This window comes from Phoxinus phoxinus (genome assembly GCF_949152265.1).
Source record: "Phoxinus phoxinus genome assembly, chromosome: 5".
NCBI lineage: Eukaryota > Metazoa > Chordata > Actinopteri > Cypriniformes > Leuciscidae > Phoxinus > Phoxinus phoxinus.
The window spans coordinates 15,364,371-15,381,033 of NC_136880.1; the positions used below are offsets into that span (position 1 = coordinate 15,364,371).

General features: G+C 39.6%; 1 protein-coding gene across 50 annotated transcripts in view; it reads left to right on the forward strand.

Annotated features, from left to right (window-relative positions):
* The window catches only part of dlg1b (discs large MAGUK scaffold protein 1b), a 110,716-nt gene that overhangs the window by 30,492 nt on the left and 63,561 nt on the right, over positions 1-16,663 (forward strand). The window lies entirely within an intron of this gene.

Consider the following 16,663-nt stretch of genomic DNA (forward strand, 5'->3'; position numbering starts at 1 on the left):
GGGTTGGTGATGTCACTAACCCGGGAGGAATGTCGTGTAGTCCCTACCAGCCGTTTGTGGTAGTCCTTAAAAAGCAATTTCTTTAAAAGAAAATATCTGCCTTTGCTTTGAACTTTGAGCGTCGTACATTTGCAGATGTTTATGCTAAAACTAAACTGAAGTTAGAAAAGTGAAATCATATTCAACCACCCCTTTAAATGGCTCAGCTTTTTTGGTTTAAGTCGCTGGCCAAATCTTCGTCAATTAATTGAATACGGCGAGTCACTGTTCTGCGTGATAAACTCATTTGTTCAAATGTATTTTTGCTTTCTGGACACAAGAGACTTGCCATGCATTCTTTCAAAAATCCCCTTCGGAGAAAGGCTTGCTGGCCTTTGCTAATTTGAATGCCAGCAAATAACTTCCCTCGGTGCTTGACTGAATAGTAGTTTGTCGAAGAAAAATATATAGCTGAGCCTGTAAATTGGCTGATAACCTCTGAGCAGTATCCGTCCTTTCTTGCGCTTACTGGTTGCTAGCATAGTTAGCGCGCTTGGTGGAAAAGTGGCTACTGATATTGTATTCTTTAAAAACCACAAAGGTTTCTTGGCAAATAAGACGTACAGGCTTTGATCAGACTTCGATGAAAATTTTTTTAGCTGTCCACTCTTCAACTCTGCACTCACTGTCCACTTTTCTTTTCTTTGGTCCTCTCGTTGTTAAATGATTTTTTTTTTTAAAACATTGCAGTGATTCTAAATCAAGACAAGGATACTAAATGATTTTTAGCAATTTAATGTAACATTACAAATAGGGCTGTCACGATAACCGCAATATTGTAATACCGAAATACTGACAAGCCAACGCCAACCGTAGAGGAATGCAAGCAACCGCATAACCCTTCTTGTTTTACACTTCAAGCTTGTATTGAATGTTAAATAAATTAATAATGATAACAAGTTCCACCAACTGGCTTGACTGTGTACCATTGTTATTTGTACAGAGGCTCTGTAGATTTGCACTAAACAGACAGTGAGTGAGAGAGAGAGAGATCGACTGAGCGCAAGCGATTACCTGCGTCTGTCCTTCTTCAGGTCAAACCATATATTCGTGAAAAAAAATATGTTTGCCGCAAAAACAAACATTTGTGCTGGTTTAGTGTTTCAGAGTTTGAACATTATTTTTTGATTGTGTGATGTCACTTCTCCATTCGTTTTGTGCTCTGTTTGTGCTGTTAAAACAAACACTGTACCGTAACTATTTCCCTTCCCCAGATACAGCAAATATAATTCGGGAGCTGTGATGCCACTCTCCGCCCCATTTAGTCTAAATCGCACAAAACCGGTAATAAATCAACCGAAATAAATCATTTCAGCGGCACAAATTGAGCACAAAGGAACGGCACTGATAATAATTTAGACCACATGGGGTGAGGAGTGAAGTAACTGCTTCCTAAAAGTTTTTTTTTCCGTTAAATATTGAATCGTGGTCTTTAGGAATGAGATCGCGATCTTTTAGTAATTTATCGTGCCGCTCTAGGTGGAGGATGTTTTCCCCCCCGTTATATTTAAGAAGAGGTCATCACTTTTTTTAACGGCACTGTTTTGGAGCAACTTGGACAGCATGGAGAGTAATGAATATGCATATGGATGTGATGTGCAGATGAGGATATGCACAGTAAAACTAGGTGTTGTAAGGTGTTGTAATGGTTATTTCGGGGAGGAGACGGGGTGGAGATGCATGTACACACAATCTTCCGCTGACTGGGTTTTATAAAGGGAATTTTGCACACGTTCTGGCTTTTGTGCGTACACACACTTTTTGGATGAAATCTACGTAAAGTTTTATACACGAGGCCCCAGCCCATTTATTCTTTATGTCAGTTTTACTGTGTTCATTCATATCATCTTTCAGCATTTCAAAATACAATGTCAGCCTGATGGGACTGGAGAGGGGGAAGCTTTCCTTTGTTTGCCAGAGAAGTGGTGTGTGTATCATGGGAGTTTGAATGGGATGGAGGACTCCTCTCATGAGACCTGTTCAGTGCAGATGCTGTCACCTCCACAGAGACTACTTAAATGTCTTTACTGCTCTCAGATCTGCTCACAAACAGATTCATTGTGAGAACAGTCATGGGATTTGTTGCTCCCTATCAGACGTGCCCCTCGGTCTGGGGATCATAGCGGTTCTTTGTGTGTATATGCTTTACCAGTTTAAAGCTAGAAATAATTAATTGCTTATTCACTCTAAACCATCCTAAAAATGAAAAAAGCAGGGTTGGCAAAGAGAAGTTCTTGTGATTTAATTTTTTTTCAATTATTTGTGACACAAGACTCTTTTTGACCATCGGCCCGGACGGTTGTAGTTGTGAAATCAAAATAATTTGTAGTTGTGAAATCATTCTGTTCTGGGCCAGTTGGCATATTTATCCTTCTTTTTCCACTGTGGTGATACAAATTCAGGATTAGAGCGTGCATTACCTCAGTGACACACGAGCTGGCGAGTTGCACTTTGGAGGATGATCTCGTCATCCGGGCTGGGACCGGTTTGTAATTGAACCGTACTGAACCATGCTCAGATGGGACCGTTCATCATCATGCTTGGAAACGCGTTCTTAAGTCGAGGCTCTACATTGTGACCATTTCAGTTGCATTTGACTGACAATTACTGCGTGTGACTGAAAATATATTTAGACTAAACTACTGTTGTGCAGTGTAGATGCATTTTGGGAGATGTTGATTAATTCCAGCTGTGATCAGCAAGTCTTCATGCCTTCAGTCAACAGAGCAAGAGTAAACAAGTTATGTGCAATGTGCAACACTTCAGAGTTTGTCATTTTTTTTTTTGTGAAACAGGTTAACTGCTTTTGTTTAAGCATCTGTTGTTTGTTTTCTGGTAAATAAACTGAAAATGTTACATTTCATGGGGTAAAAACGTCACCAAAATAAAAACAAAATGCGACCACAATTGCAAAAATGCCCCTGAATGGGTTCTTGCCTTTAAATATGTATAAAACATTTAAGCAACATCACACACGCAAGACTTCTAATTCTGCTTGTAACTGTCATGCTACAAAGAAACACATGGTCCACTTTTTCTGAACTTGTTTGATTGCTTGAGGTTATAATTTAAGTTCTTCACATATAAAACGTTTACACCCACCCCCCGTTCGAATCTGCCTAGATTTTCTGCTTAAGCACAGCATGCTTGACACCACCAAATTACAGGGAAACTAGACAGAGAAATCTTGTACCCTGAGATACAGTGAGAGTGTTATCAGTATGAATGATCTGCTGGATTACATTTCTAAACGGCTGGTTAGTTTGGTCACTGGACACTTTAGGTAAGGCTTTTGTATTCATTTGCTTCCCTCTCCTGGTTTTATTTGGCATTACATACTGAAAAGCCCAAATCAATGTATACAATTCATTGACGTGAAGAAAGGCTTGTCCAGCATCTCATGAATGTGTGTGTGTGGTTGTACATGCATGTTTCTGACAGCAATCAAAAGAGAGCAGATCAATTACTTTTTCCTCTTAGTTGTAATATCTTGTGTCAACTCACGTAAAACATACGCACATTTGTGAAATAGAGATAATAGTAGAGTGTATGCAAGCACAAACTCATAGCATTAGATAGGTCCATGGGCTATAGATTTAGTCCACAGGGTGGAGCTGTGCGCATTTATTTTAGGCTTGCCAAAGAGGTTTGCAATTATGACAAATGCTTGATTAGGTTGGTGATATATTACTCACCTTTACTCAAAAAAGAACTTGATTAAAAATAAATGGCTTTGAATAAAAGTTTAATTGTCAAGCCTGTTATGTCTCATTGTTGGACAAGTGGTGAGAATTGTGCTTAATTAGGTTTCTCAGGAAGTACTTGCATGTTCATCTGAAGGAAATTATTTTACGTATTTTTTTTTGTAATGAAGCTTAGCTCCTGGAACAGTCTGAACAATCTTGACCACAGTAACAGCCCAAATGTTATTTTAATAAAAATAACTGTACTTGCCACAATACCCAGCTTTACTCTGATTCATAGCTAAAATTATGAGTAGCGTGTTAACCACCTCAGCTACCCAAATAAATGTACAATTTGGTCAGTTGAAAATACAAGCTCTTGTTCCAGGGGTTTAGGTGTTGCTTTTTCAATCAATACAGCTTTTTTTAACCGATAAATTATAAAGTGCCACTTTCTCAGATCAGGTTGATAGACACTCTGCTATCTGCTTATTTGCAGTTGTGGAGCTCTAGTGATGTTCAGTTCTGCTCTGAGGTTGTTCCCTCTGTGCTGTCAGAAACCTCTGATCACACTGAATCACCCATCAGAAATGCTCTCAGTCATGTAAATCAACTAAATCGGCTCCCAGAGACAGGGATCTTCCAGAGCAGCCAGTGCTAAATTAAGCTGCAATTTGGAATATGCCATTAATAATGCGGGGAAAATGACACAACTCTCCAAGAGACTATAAAGAGAACGGCAGGATCTTAGTCACACTTGGGCAGTGAGGAACACTGACAACCGAAATAACGTAAAATGGGAGTAATTTACACTTTTGGTACTATTGGCTTGGAGCCCTTTGACATTTGCACAAAATATAAATGCGCATGAGAGAAGAAACTGAAATATCTTAGGGAAACCAATAAGATGGCACAGTAAATTGTGCTGTTGTTTATTACAATATTATTTTGCTTTGAATTTAGTCTAGGATCTCTGCGCTGACAGATCATAGCACATGTATGCGCACGTTGCTTACGAACATGATCTCATTAGCTGTAAGGATTGGATTAGTGTGTATGGCAGTATTTTGCTACATCCCTCTTAGCTTGACTGCTGATTTAAAATGTTCCTAAAGCAAAGTCAAAGCCTGATCTTTGTCATTGCAGACCCTCCCCCATGTTACTGCCCCTTTTTGGCCAATGACCCGAGCGGTTTGTCCTGTCTGACCGTTCCACGGACATCATAATCAAACCTTATACAATGGGAAAAATAAAGCTCAAGAGGTTTCTCTGAGGGACCCTGTCATGGACCAGTTTCTCCATCGTATGGATTCCTTCAAGAAATGGCACCATTCTCAGAAGGTCAAAGTCAGACTGTCCGCTCAGCTGCCAATGCCATTCTGTCGTCTTATTGGCCAGTCTCCGAGCTCCCCCTCCCCCTGCCCCCTTTCTCTCCTCCGTGTAAACGTGCAGGAAGTCTCTCCATTATTGCTCCTCCTCCGCCATGTGAGGCTGTGCTCCCCGAGGATGTTCATTTGCTGTTCCTCTATCTCACTGGTAACTGCTTTAGCTTTTTCCCTTCCCCTCAATGTATCGGGTGACGTAGAGCACCCACGCTGAGGATGAGACAGAGAGAGACTCAACCCAACTCCTGTCTGACGGAGCCCATGTGACAAACCCCACGCTCCACAACAGCTTTACCATCCCCTCCCTCCCTCCCCTCACATCTCTCCTCCTCTTCCCCTCGTTCTCTTCACAACTCACTGCGTTGTGTTCACTGTGGCGTTCTTCACCTCTCTGTTGGGAAAGAGGTGCTTGTCTGGTATCTTGTGTGATGGAGAAGATTTAACCAGAAAGCCTGAACACTGTACTTCACGCATGCACGCACTCTCTCGCACACGGCATGGCTCCAGCGAGGCCTTTGTTTAGACATCTACTCTGTGACTGACAGCCGTGAGGTCGCTGGTCAGAAAAGGAGAAGGACGGACCGTGGAAGAAGGTGCAGGGACAGATTCTTCATTGCAAGCAAGTGAAGCAGAAGAAGAAAGGCACTGAGAGACAGCGGCAGACAGTGGTGACGGAGAGGGGGGCGTGTGGAAAACTCGCTGGATGAAGGAAGCAGACTGGCTGTCCCTTCCCTGGCGTGATGGAGTGAGACGAGGAATGAGGGTGGATGGTGAGAGCGGGCAGCAGCAGCAGCAGTGGAGGGGCAGGAGGAGGAGGCGGTGCGGGGGGAGGTGGTGGAGCAGGAGGTGGCCGGAGAGGCAGGAGCAAGTGTCGCTTGCGGAGGCGAGTTTCTGGCTCTTCGCTGGCCGAGCGGCTCAGCTGCCACAGCAGCGAGAAAATGTCGCCCAGCATCAAGAAGTTGGACTGTTTCTCGCCCATGCTGTGCCACTGCAAAGTGGCCTGTACGAATAGCACCATCTCGCTCATGTTTGGATGCAAGGTGGGTGGCGGAGCTCTCTGCTCTGTTTCTCAGGTTTGCTTTATGGTAGAGATAGAGGACAGACTGTGAGAATCTGTCCAGCATGTGCATCCAGGTGTAGCCAAGTGTTGCTGCCAAAATTGTCTTCTATACAGCTGCCAGAAAAATCAAGGAAGAGAAAGTCTGATCTCTAAGGCACATACAATCAACTTGGTGAGATAAGCGTTGTCTTAAAGATCCAGCATACACCAAAGTAGAGATATTCCCATGGAGAGCTGACACAAAACATGTCCATGGACTTTATATAAAATCTATATGAATGTATAAGGGAAGGTACAAACATTAGGTTCTTTCTTTTAGATTTTGTTTTGGTTATTTGTTTTTTGGCTTTATTTATAGGGTAGTTGCGTATAGAAATAAAAGTTGGAGAAGTGGGATCAGGGCATGACCGAAGTCGGACCTGGGTCCTTGTCAGCCAACAGCTCCTATACGTTACATACATGTATACCTTTTTTACTCACCAGTGTATATTAACACGAGTTATAAAACCTGTATGCATATAAATAAATAAATAAATAAAACAATCAAATTTTGTTTAAAATAGTTTTAGATGGAATGTACCATGTCACACGACATATCAACTTTCAGAATGTGTTTTATGTTAACTAGCAGCATGTTTAGAAGTATCAGTGCATAAGTCAAGGGTGTCTTTCCTCTATTCACAGCTTTCTCTTTTAATCAGCCATTGGCTTATCTCTGCTCTGACTATAGTTAACACTGCTCTCCAGTAATCACTCTCTCTACACTGATGAAGATTGCACACATTTCATTGTGTTAGCTCAGGGTAAAGCCTGCCTGTGCCTAATGAGTGCCACAGTAATGCGTTAGCTCTGGCATTACCATTGCACAAGCAACTCCTGATCAAACTCTTACAGAATCTCATACGAAACATCTTGACTTTTATACTGAATTATTCAGTACATGATCATGAAATTGTAGGTAACATAGTTTTGTAAAAGTGACTGATTGTTTGTGGGGAATTGATTTTGATTAGTGTATCATGTTCTCATTATTTTTTAACTCTCAAGCTTGGGAAGACACAATTAATTCAAATGATAATGTCGTCAGTCACTCAATAAACTGTAAGAAGTCATTGGGATAGGCAGTGTTTAACTAGTGCCCTTTGGCCTCTGGCATGATTACTGCCTGTATGGTGCCGTATGGCGTCTTATGCCACCTCGAACCATGGCATTAACTTCTCAAATCCTTGATGCACAGCACATAGGATTACATTCCATCTGCTCTGCTCGTGATTGACATTCAATTGGAATTTGTTGTCAGTTGTTAAAAAAGTGTGAATTCTTTAGGGGCAAACCTCAAAATACTACAAGATTATTGTGAACGTTTATTACAAGAACCTCACCATAATTAAACTGACCAGGCCAAAATTGTGTCAATCTCTGAAAAAAGACTGACATTTGAGAGCAGTAGCACGGTGCCACTAAGTTCTCCACCAGCACCTGATTTGGTCGGGGTCAGGGGATTTTTAATCATAAAGGTAATTTAATCATAAGATTTATATTGTTTTGCATCAATAAGTGCAGTAACTAATATGTTTATTTCTTTGAAATGCACATTTGACAGTAACGCACTGAGCTTGAGTTGAGATACAGATCAAATTTACTTTTATTAACATTGTACAACAGTAACATGTACATTTTTTTTTTTTTTTACATTTAAATTAGAGCTTTAAAGTGCTGGAAAAATTGTGAAGCACTTGAAAAGTGCTTGAAATTTCACTCTCAAAAGGTTGTACGAACCCTTAAATGAATAAGGAATCGTCTTTTTCTGCCACAATACCATGGTTACACTTAGCGTTACTACATCACATCCATGGTGAATGTTGGTGACTTGTGGACTGGAAAGCCTTCTTTAACTTGTTCATTCATGGCACAATGTTTCTCCTGGTTTCCAAATCAGTGCCATTTGATCTGATATGGCTTATAACAGAGAATTCTTACTAGATCTCACAGCGATGTTATTAACACAGTGCCGAATTCAAGCGCAAAATTAGTGTCTCGTGACCAAAGATAAGGCTGCGAGTAAACCTGTTCTGAGGTCACACTACGCTGTCTATTATTAATCCGAGCTGACAAACAGTCCGCACTGCGCAGCTCAAACAAGTAGTGCGGTTTCGGTATGCTTTCGTTTCGTTTGTCATTTGATGTTTTTCATATGCAACAGAACGATAGAGCTTATCAGTTGGACAACGTGGTGGTGACACCAGTCCAGTGTGACCTTTTAACAAAATTCACCCGCACCGACTGGAAAAAAGGTCGCAGTCTTGAGCCCTGTATGTATGAGATGTGTAACGTCAGCCAATATGATTAGCCCTTTCTACAGATGATCAGAAGTGCTTAGACTTTTTTGGGATGATGGAAAATTTGGACAATTTAAGTACTTGTAAATATTCTGTTGGTTCAAGTCAAACATGGAAATGATGTTTTTAGGTGTAATCTGTAATTAATGACTGTTGAAAATGACTCAAAGCATTTCTCTGATTAAACCAGAGGGGAAAACGGCAGTGTGACAGTGATGTATGAGGGAGCCTATGCTGGCTGTTGGACTGCTGCTTGTGTAAATACTAATTTCTTAGTCAATCGTCCTTTTGTTCCAGAACACGCCTGCTGAATATACAGCTTCTATTTTTAGTTTCTTAACCAACATGGGAGGTTATGATGGCTTTGGTAGGCTTCCTTTCTCTTTTGCTCTCTGTTTCTGCCACGCTCCATTGATTTAATAATGATAAGTCAGGCTATATATCCCAATTTGTGAGCAGCGCAACACCTCACCACGTTAACACAGTTAGCTTAGAGATGCACGCTTTTGACCAGCTCCCGTCTCTGTGCGCTGTAGAGTCCAGATTCTCTGGTCTACTTCTCGCAAAGTTCTCCTTGCAATCTTTGCCTTTAAAAGGCCTTGTTCGAGTTGATAGATATAGGCTGGCACATTCAGCACATCTCAGATTGAACTAGAACGATCCGAACTTGCAAATGTCATTTTCGTGATGACAGGAAGGGCAGCATATGAACGAGTAGTGGCTGAGCGGAGGAGCTTATGCTGCTCACTGGATTGCCAGCTCAGTTTTAGCATCTGATCACACAGATGGGATAATTGCCCAAATGCCATGTCATGTCACCCCAGTTTTTGTTGTTCGAACCGTTTCTGATGATTGTCCTTTAGCACTGGAGCCAATGGCTTGTGTGAGGATTTAGTTACAGGCGATGTAAAGCATTACCATTCGGTCACCCTGTAATACCAGTAGGACAGCACTTATCTTGCTGGTTAATGCATTTAGACAGATGTGGAGCTGAGGCTCATTATGCAATTGTTACAAGAAATTATACATTAAAACATGTATATTTAATTGTAGCTCCTGGTTATGTGTGTTTATAGTGGTATTTATTTTTTATTAGTAGAATATGAAAAGGCATTCAAAAGCATTTAAATTTTTTACATCATCCAGGTTCAAATGGATCCAATCTGCCCCCTTATTGCTCCAGAACTGGCTGCTTCCCTGTATTATTAAGGAGAAAAGAAGAGTCTGTTTACTAGTATTTCATCCCAATCCTTAAGGATAAGCTTATGTTCTAGTGAGTGGGATGTTGGCAGTGTAATTTTGACAAGACCTCTGAGGCACATGTGAACCAGTTCTGACACGAACTGTAACTTCACTTTTTTCAGAGATTGCAAACTTATAAATGATGCAAGGAAAAAGAAACTACAGATCCTTAAGTTCTTTGTCTATGTCCTTATGAAATATTTTGACACATTTTTAAGAAACCCTAAAAGCTTCAAACGGCTCTTTATAAATTATAATAATAATTATATTGTCTTTTAATTTTTTTTCCACATTTAATGTGAAATTAATACATTATTTGAAAAGTTTATATCTGGAGCATAAAACTAAATCGTTTAATTTTACCTCAGATTTTCATTTTCTCATGCCAGGTTCAAAGAAATGTCCACTTGGAAGATGGGCAAGGTGAGGGATATTTTGGAAGCCAATCAAAACTCTTCCCTTTCTTCTGTCATGTCAAACTAGTAGGCTATATAACAATTAAGCTTGTTATATACTATATATATATATATACTGTATGTATATAAATATATATATATATATATATATATATATATATATATATATATATATATATATATATATATATATATATATATATTTCAAATATTTACTACCATACTTGACCATACTTACCATACTTGAGAGGTTATTGATTGCACAACCCCTTATTCTAAGTATTAAACGCACAAAACTTGTCCCGCAGTGATAGGGCCATGTTAATAAATGGTAATTCAAAACTTTTCTTCACATCAGATTTAAACTTGTGGGTAAAACATTTCATCTTACTGACAAATTGCCATATAAAGCAGGTTATTGCAGTGTGTGTGTGTGTGCGTGTGTGTGTGTGTGTGTGTGTGTGTGTGTTCTCGTTTGAAGCTGTGAATGTTGGCACAGTGTGCAGAGGAGGAAATTGGAGTCAGTTTGGATTCCAGTCTGCGGTGGTGAAGTATCAGGTGTATCCCAGGAAAGCTCCAGATTGAATAGAGAGCTGCCTACCTCAGTCACAAAGGACCGTGACTCAATAGTGAGTGGTCGTGGTTGCCAGGAGACCCTCCTCCTCGTGTGCTCATGAGGGAAGACTGTGAGCTCTCCTCTTCTATCATGTGCTTCCTCCCACATGCTCCACACACCCAACACCTACAAATCAATCTTAATGATAGCAATCCTTTATTCCGGTCTCGCTAACATTTCCATTTATGTTTTTTTTTAGAGAGGATTACATAACATGGCATTGTTAGGGAAACCCGAAACATCCCAGACTGCAGCCAGATAAAGAAATGGCTACATCTTTGGACACCTTTGACTGTTTATTAAGGCTTAGTTTCAGTGTATTGTGTAATTAGATCACTCGCTGTCAGTTCAACAACACACACCAGTTATAGGTAGTTGAGAAGTGTTTAGAGGGATTGTTTTCATCCAGAATAACTCAATATATTGCTCTTAATTTATAGTTATATAGGTAATTTACAGTTAAACTATATTCAAATATTACCTCACTGGATTTTATGCACATGTACTACCGTAATCTTAAAAGTACCGTTTACAGAACAAATACAATAAAGTCCTTTCTGACTTAGATGCCAAGGACCCCCTTCCTAAATTATAAAGACAGCATATTTCCATGCAAAAAAAATAATTTGTAATGTATGAGAATATAAAGCATGAAAACACAGAGATAAGAAATAATGTTGCATAAAAATGTGAAATGATATAATTGACTTCCAATTAACTTCTATTGCTATTGTAACTTGTATGTTCTGTTTCTATTCAGTTATTGTGTTTCTGTGTGCCTCACTTGTAGAACGCACTTGGAGAAGGGAGCATGGAAAGATTCAAGACCACGTAATTTCCTCATTAGCTTCACGTTAGTCAGTGAGAACAGGAATATCTTATTATTGTTAATTGTACATTTATAATTGATTTTTAAATATGCTTTAGGTGTGTGTGTTCCCGATCTGCTCTTAAACATAAAGCAATTTACACATTTCTTACCTCTGAATCTTTTTAAAACTTAATATGAAATGCATGACAAATGTTTGTAATACTGTATATCACAGCAAAACAAACAACTTGTATTAATCTTTTTATACATTAACTCCAACTCTCCCGCTATACCTAGATTACTCTCTTCGTGAAGGGATTCACCGGCATTTGGCACATCCCTACAAATGGCGCCCCTGTTCTGAAGTGCCCTTCAAGGGTGCAAAAGTGCCATTTGAAATTTGTGCTTTATTTCCATAACCATTCATTAAGTTAAGTAGGTGTCTTGTGTTAAGTTAACGATCTCAGTGTGTGCCCTCAGTTCACTCTGTTCTGTTCAAAGCAGTTAACATATCAGAATTCAATTTAATATCTTAAGTTAACATTAAAGTTTGTCAGCCCTAAAAATTTATTTTGAATTGGATTGTCCCATTGAATTGGCTTGATGAGCGCAGATTTTATTCATGCTTTGATGCATTTCCGACTGAAACAAATTCCCCTTAAGATTTAATATGACACGCTTACTATTAGGGATGGCAATTTACACATATTCCCATGATCGATTGTCGTTTAAATTAACAATCAATTAATTGATTAATCATAGCTTTAATACTGCAATATGTGTCTACTGCAGTGGCTTGGAGATAACCGCATGGTAGGGTCTGCAAATGCTGTTCAAAACGCCATGTTCCTCACCAAATGAATGAAGAGTTTTTAGTCTAAATAAAAGGCTAGTAGGATTTTAAAATGAGTCAATGTGATTGATCATTTAATTTAATTTAATTACATAATCAAATATAACGATTAATACAACGTGTCGCCAACATGCGTGCTGTCAGAATGTGTAACTGCGCTCTACTGTAACAACGTACTGAAACACGGCAACTGAACTCAATGAATTCACAATGATGCCATCAAATTTGCAGATCCGTATTGGTGGTAGAGAGAAGCTGCAAATTTTTAATGCTTCTAAATATGATTTTTCATGGAGACTTTAAGATATCTTTCTGCGAAACCCTTATTGCACTCTTGTAGCCCCATAGGGGTCCTTGAACCCCTGTTTGAAAACCTGTTTTATTCTATAACCGCTATTATGTATATTTCTGGATACTCTCTCAGGTCTATGTTAAATATGTAACTGTATCTCAGTTAAAATATGTAAATGTAATACATGGACAACAACACATTTAAAGGTAGCGTAGGCAATTCACACACTCGACTCCATATCGTGAACGTTATTTAGAGATGACAACCCGTGATGCTCTTTTCGGAGCTGTTCACGACCTCACACACTCGGATTTATGTGTTTGTGTGTCAACACCATCAACGCCGAAATTAACCTACAGCAGTAAAGCTCTGTAAGTTGTTTACGTTCATTATTATGGTAATGTAATGTGCTTTGAGATATGAGGTAGTTTAATGCTGTCTCATATGATTTGTTCATGTGTTTTGGATGAGGCGTGGCTTTGGAGACGCTCTTGAGGGGAGGGGGGTGGGATCTAATGCTTTGCCTCGAAATTGCCTACACTAGCATTAATTATTTTTTGACAAAGTCTACTTGGAATTGAGCTTTTGACAATACCATTAACTGAAGGAGAAAGTGATGTATGTGCACTGATTATGTTTAAAAGAATATGAGGACATCTGTCTAATGGATAGATGCTTTTTAATAACCAAATGCAAGATTAAGATGTAGAATGACATGTTATATGGTTATCTCGGTTGTCCTCAACATCCATCATTAAATATATTTTCTAAAATATTGTGTATGTACATAATTTCCCTTAAGTAAGTAAACCAAAACACTTTACAGTGTGAATTCCCCATTGATCTTTCCTGTAATCTAGCTACTGATTATACACCATGCAAATTCATAAAGCTAAGTGGTTGAACCGGTCCAATGAGGCTTATGTTGGCTTTAAATAAGGCTGCTTGAATCACAGGCTTACCCATTAGTGAGAAATAGTCAGTATCTGATAAACCTGTTGCCATAGCAACTGTGTCCATCCTCCGCCTGTGTGGAAACAGCTCATCAGTTTTCTGTGAAAGCATGTTCCACTGAATGTATTTTAGAGGGAGGGGGACTCATTCATCATCATGTGAAAGCGCTACTGTAGTGCAAGGGAATGGGTTGATAGCAAAGTCCCTTTCGAAGAAAGTCTGTGCACTGGGCGGCCATATTTGCTACGCCTCCGAACGCCTCCGGGCAGCTATTTCGGACATCCAAGACCAACTCCTATCTGTCTGAATAGTGGAATCCTGAAATCTCAAAAACTGCTTTCCGAACTCACAATTAAATAACATATTTCAAATCGGCAACAAAATCTGGCATTAAATGGGTCATCAGATGCAAAATGCACTTTTGGTGTTTGCATATAAATGTGTCTTTGAAGTGTGTGGACACAACCACCAAACAATGAAAAAAATCCATTCACTCCTTTTTTTTTTTATCCCCAAAAAGCCTGAACACTCTCAATAATCAAGCCGTTTGGATTTTCTGAGCAATATGACATCACATTGCTCATGCTCCGCCCACGACTAGGGCTGTCACTTTTTGTTCGAAAATCGATTGCACAATTGATCGGACCAACCAACACAAGTTTCGAAAATGAAAATAGGGAATCGATTTTTAACGGCTTTCAGGACGCAGAATGCGCGGCGCTGGCCGCTGGGGGTTCAGCGTTGCGCTTCAGATACAACGCGATTTGGGCGATTGAACTTTGACCACGGCGTGGGCACCGCTTGGTCGACCCAGCAACAAAACGTCTCGCGCTATCTGTTGCCTATTGAATGGCTCAGCCATTGAACCGCACAGTCCAATGGCATAGATCTGACCAATTGTTGGTGTGTTTTGGAGGTAAAAACAAAAGAGCTGCTTTCACAAAACAGAATGTCTCGCAAGCCGTTGAAATGAATGGGTCTCATAGCGCCGCGAATGCCGTGCCCTGTCTGAAAGGCGCTTTCTCTCAGAGCGCGTCCAGCTCGTTACGATACACCCGCAGCGAACGCGCATCACACAGCAACTGCAGGTTCTGATAAACACACATAACAGCAAATTATAGCCTACTTCTGCATAAGGTGTCGCCAGTATTTAGAAAATTTCAAGCATAGGCTACAGATAGCGTACAGACTCGGGCTACAGGCTACGTAGGTGAAATTTGTTTGACATTTCTAATCGTGAAAACAGCCATGTTAAAGCCTGCAGTAATGTTTTTCATTGATGGTATGGCAGTCCACTCTGCTTTTCGAGAATGTTACTCCTGTTTGTAATTGTATACGAAATTTCATGCCAATAAATCATCAGAAATATTGTGCGTCTCAAGCGCCCTCTTTACCTTCGTCCTAATGCCTGTTAGTTGGATTGGCCTATATTTGGCGTTGAAAATGGAAACGTCTTTAGACATGGAACATCGATTTTACAATCGATTCAATGAACACATGTCTCGAAAATCAAAAAAAGGATTTTTTCACAAAAGTGACAGCCCTACCCACGACCTCTAACGGACTGTCCCGTATTCGTATATTTCGGCCCTCAGCCATTTGTATACTTGTATACAAGGCAGCACTTTATGCGTCTTGTGTCGACATTCCCTACGGAAGAGAGGGGTGGGGTGAGCAGCTTATTATCATTTAAAGAGACGGGTCGCTGTGAACAGCTGTTTTTGAGGAGGTAAAAAGGGTGTTGTTTTACACAACCATTGAGGAGTTTTAACCAAAGTATTTTACAAACTTTACATGAAGATACCAACTTGTGTCCACAACAGACATACCAAATTGTTTACATACCAACTTGTGGAAAATGGGCATCCGATGACCCCTTTAACTGTCCCGTAAATGTTGTTTCTTAAAGCATACTTTTCTGGCTAGATCAGCCAAATGCACATGTGTAGTCCTGAGCGTGAGTCTCATGAGTCTCTCTAGTCTTCTAACGGCAGCTGCTGTGACTTAGAAGGTGGGACGTAAACCATATTGCGCGTTGCAGTTTCTCAGATTCGTAAGTAATAGAAGTGCACCATTTATAGTCTTTGGTTGTTAGTCTTCTGTTTTTCTAGAATCAAATGTGGATAATTGTAGTTATTCACAACATGTATGATACTTAAGCTCTCGCTTAAAAAGTATTTGTGTAATGTTGAAATGAGGGAATACAAATCATTTACTCAATAATTTTGCATTAAAACTGTATGTTTTTGACTGTTGCTCTACAGTCCAGTCAAGACGCTTCACTGCATCTCTACTTTCAGTCAAGGATTTCCATAAATTTCAGGATTAAAGTATCTGCAACCAAATTCCTTTTTCATTCCTTTTGCACCAACTCTACATGATTACTAAAATCACCTAAAGCTACAGTCTTTTTTCATCATCCTCCTAATTTCACATTTTTGATGGTCTGGATATCTTAGCGGTGTTACAAAACCTAGACAGATGTCTTGCTGTCTACTTCCTACATAGACAGCTGTGTTGTAAGGCAACTTCCTAACAATCATAGAGCCTCATAAGTGACTGATGTTTAATGCTGAAGCAGAAACTCCACACACAAATCTCTTAAAAATAGAGACTTGACTATTTCTTTCAGTAGTTTGGTGTCAGCATGTTGCTAAGCTAACATAATATATATACTACAAGCATAAAATTATATAGAGTACACAGACATTGGGTAAAATAACCATTTAGATTAAACTGAACCATTTTTTTTTTAAATATTACATTTATATCTCAGTATTGAAATAAATAAGCTAATTGCATTTTTCTTGTCCAGCTATTTGGATTACATTTTGGGATTGGCTTCTCTGACAAGGCCTAAATAGTCTTCAGAGGCTCTAAATAATTAAATTACCTACCTTTTAAAGCAACCTTCATTTCAGAAGCGTGCTTACGATGGCTTAAAATTCTGCCTCTGTAGGGAAGTTTTCGGAT